Source organism: Mandrillus leucophaeus, unplaced genomic scaffold (genome assembly GCF_000951045.1).
Source record: "Mandrillus leucophaeus isolate KB7577 unplaced genomic scaffold, Mleu.le_1.0 Scaffold21, whole genome shotgun sequence".
Lineage (NCBI taxonomy): Eukaryota > Metazoa > Chordata > Mammalia > Primates > Cercopithecidae > Mandrillus > Mandrillus leucophaeus.
This window is the reverse complement of record NW_012102143.1, coordinates 4,978,334-4,982,307: the sequence shown is the minus strand read 5'-3', so window position 1 is coordinate 4,982,307 and position 3,974 is coordinate 4,978,334.

Sequence of the window (3,974 nt, the reverse complement as noted above, 5' to 3'; positions counted from 1 at the left end):
TCCACACGAGATTTGGAGAGGACAAACACCACTCACCAGGCCCCCCTCCAACACTGTGGACTGCATTTCCACACGAGATTTGGAGAGGACAAACATCACTCACCAGGCCCACCTCCAACACTGTGGACTGCATTTCCACATGAGATTTGGAGAGGACAAATACCCAAATCATATCATTCTAGCCTTAGACCCCTACATTTCATGTCCTTCTCACATTTCAAAATACAATTATGGATTTGCAATAGCCTCCCAAAGCCTTAGCTCATTCATTAAATCAAAAGTGCCAAGCCCGAAGTCTCATCTGGAGTGCCTTCCACCCATGAGCCTAGGAGGTCAAAAACAAATTATATACTCCTAAGATACAATGGTGGTACAGGAATTGAGTGTACATTCCCATTCCAAAAGGGAGAAATTGGCCAAAGGAAAGGGTCAGCAGGCCCACACAAGTCTGTAACGGCAGGGCAGTCATTAAATCTTAAAGCTCCAAAACAATCTCATTTGACTCCACATCCTGCATCCTGGTGTGAGGGCTGGGCTTCCAAGGCCTTGGGTAGCCCCACCCCTATGGCTTCCCTGGATGCAGCCCACATGGCTGCTCTCACACGTTGGAGTTGGGTGCCTGCAGCTTTTCCACACTTGAGGTTGCAAGCTGCCAGTGGCTCTACCATTCTTGGGTCTGGAGGGTGGAGATCCCCTTCCCACAACTGCATTCAGCAGCTGAGCAATCCTGCATTTCCCCTCCGTATTGCCCTAGTAGAGGTTCTCTATGGAGGCTCTGTCCCTGTGGCAGGCTTCTGCTTGGGCACCCAGGCTTTTCCTTACATTCTCTGGAATCTAAGTGGGAGCTGCCAAACCTCTTTCACTCTTGCATTCTGTGCACCTGCAGTCTTAACACCATGTGGAAGCCGCCAATGTATATGGCAGCTTGTGCTCTCAAAAGCAGCAGCCCAAGCTATACCTGGGCCCCTTTGAGCTGATGTTGGAGCCAGAGTGGCCAGGATACAGGGAACAGTGTCCTGAGGTTGTACAAGGCAGCAGGGCCCTGGGCCTGCCCCACAGAACCATTCTTTCCTCCTAGTCCTCTGGGCTTGTGATGGGAGGGGCTGCCTTGGAGATCTCTGAAATGTGCTTTCAAGGCCTTTTTCCCATTGTCTTGGACATTAGCACTAGGCTCCCTTTTAGTCATGCTAATCTCTCTAGCAAATGGTTGCTTAATGACCTGCTTGTATTCTTGTCTTGAAAATGCTTTTTCTTTCTCTGCCACACAGCTAGGCTGCAAATTTTCCAAACTTTTATGCATTAATTCTCTTTCAAATATAAGTTGCAACTCTAAGTCATTTCTTTGCTTCCCTAACTGTAGGTTGTTAAAAGCAGCCAGGCTGCCTCTTGAACACTTTGCTGCTTACAAATTTCTTCTATCAGGCTGGACACAGTGGCTCATGCCTATAATCCTCCACTTTGGGAAGCCAAGGTGGGCAGATCAGTTGAGGTCAGGAGTTTGAGACCAGCCCGGCCAACATGGTAAGGCCCCATCTCTACTACAAATACAAAAATTAGCCAAACACAGTGGTGGATGCCTGTAATCCCAGCTACTTGGGAGGCTGAGGCAGGAGAATCGCTTGAATCCAGGAGGCAGAGGTTGCAGTTAGCCAAGATCATGCCACTGGACTCTAGCCTGGACAACAGAGCAAGACTCCATCTCAAACAACAACAACAACAACAACAACAAACAGAATTTCTTCTACCAGATACCCTAAGTCATCATTCTTAAGGTCAAATTCCACAGATCCCTAGGGCATGGACACAATGCAGCCAAGCTCTTTGCTAACGGATAACAAGGGTGACATTTGCTCCAGTTCCCAATAAGTTCCTCATTTCCATCTGAGACCTCCTCAGCCTGGCCTTCATTGTCCATATCACTATCAGCATTTTGTCACAACCATTTAACCAGTCTCAAAGAAGTTCCAAACTTTCCTTTATCTTCCTGTCTTCTTTGGAGCCCTCTAAACTCTCACAACCTCTGCCTGTAACCCAGTTCCAAAGTTGCTTCCACATTTTCAGGTATCTTTATCATAACACCCCCCTCTTTGGTACCAAGTTTCTATATTAGTCGGTTCTTGGAATGCTATTAAGAAATAGCTAAGGCTGAGTAATATATAAAGAAAATCGTTTTAATTGCCTCAGGGTTCTGCAGGTTATACAGGAAGCATGGTGTCGGCATCTGCTCCTGGTGAGGGCCTCAAGAAGCTTCAATCATGGTGGAAGGTGAAAGGGGAACAGGCATGTCACACGGTGAAAGCAGGAGTGAGAGCAAGAAGGGGCAGATGCCACATTCTTTTAAACAACCAGCTCTCATGTGAACCACCGGAGCAAGAATTCATTCCTCACCAAGGGGATAGTGCTAAGCTATTCATGAGGGATCCGCCCCATGACTCAAATGCCTCCCACCAGGCCCCACCTCCAACAATGGAGGTTACATTTCAATATGAGATTTTGAGGGGAAAAACATCAAACCATATCAATAAGAAGAAGAGAAACAGCCAGTCACAGTGACTCACACCTGTAATCCCAGCACTTTGGGAGGCCAAAGCAGGTGGATACCCTGAGCCCAGGAGTTCGAGACCAGCCTGGGCAATATGGTGAAACTCCATCTTTACCAAAAATACAAAAAATTAGCCAGGTGTGGTGGCATGCACCCATAGGCCCAGCTACTCGGGAGGCTAAGATGGGAGGATCATCTGAGTCTGGAAGGTGGAGGTTGCAGTGAGTCAAGATGGCATCACTGAACTCCAACCTGGGTAACAAAGTGAGACTTTGTGAAAGAGAACAAAAAGAAAGAGAAGATAGAGAAGGAAGAAGAAGAGGAGGAGGGAGACAAGACTAAGAAAAGGAAAGGAGGCAATTAGAGAAGCAGGGAGGGAAAAAAGGAGAGAGGGAGGTTAGTTGATAAACATCTAAAGGGGCATTCTACTTTAAGACTAGAATTATCTTGACTTACTTCTTTTCCAGTGAACAAAATATACTCTGGTTTGTTTGTTTTATTAAAGGGTCTAAAAATGTTTTCCTTTCTTACACAGTTCACATTGAACATCATTCTTTTTCTCACTGAATATATTATCGAAACTCAATTCTACAAGGCCTAAATTATTTCCTTTAATTTCAAATTTAGCTTTTAATGACACATTCACACAGCTCAAAATTCAAAAAGTAACAAAAGAGTAAAGGATGCTTTTACCAGCTGTTTCTACTTAAAAAAAAAAAGAAAGAAAGAAAAAAAAAGAAAGATAGCAGAGGGCCGGGCACAGGGGCTCGTGCCTGTAATCCCCACCCTTTGGGAGGCAGGAGGATCATTTCAGCCCAGGAGTTCAAGACCAGCCTGGGCAACACAGTGACACCTTATCTCTACCAAAAATTTGAAAATTCACTGGGCATTGTGGCATGCACCTGTGGTCCCAGCTACTCAGGAGGCTGAAGCAGGAGGATCACTTAATCCTGGAAGGTCAGGGCTCCATTGAACTATGATTGTACCACTGCACTCCAGCCTGGATGACAGAGTGAGACCCTGTGTCCAGGAAACAAAAAAGACAACAGAGGAATATTTTCCCTCCAACTTTTGTTGAATGTCTTTGATTATTACTTGTCATTTGACTACAGAGAATTAAAAAAGAAACAAGTGGCTGGGCACAGCGGCTCACACCTGTAACCTCTGCACTTTGGGAGGCCTAGGAAGGTGGATTGCTGGAGCTCAGGAGTTCAAGACCAGCCTCGGCAACCTGGTGAAACCCTATCTCTACCAAAAATACAAAAAATTAGCCAGGCATGGTGGCACATGCCTATGGTCCCAACTACTCAGGGGGCTGAGATGAGAGGATCGCTTGGACCCTGGGAGGCGGAGATTGCAGCGAGCAGAGATCGTGCTACTACACTCCAACCTGGGTGGCAGAGTGAGACGCCATCTCAAAAAAATAAAATAC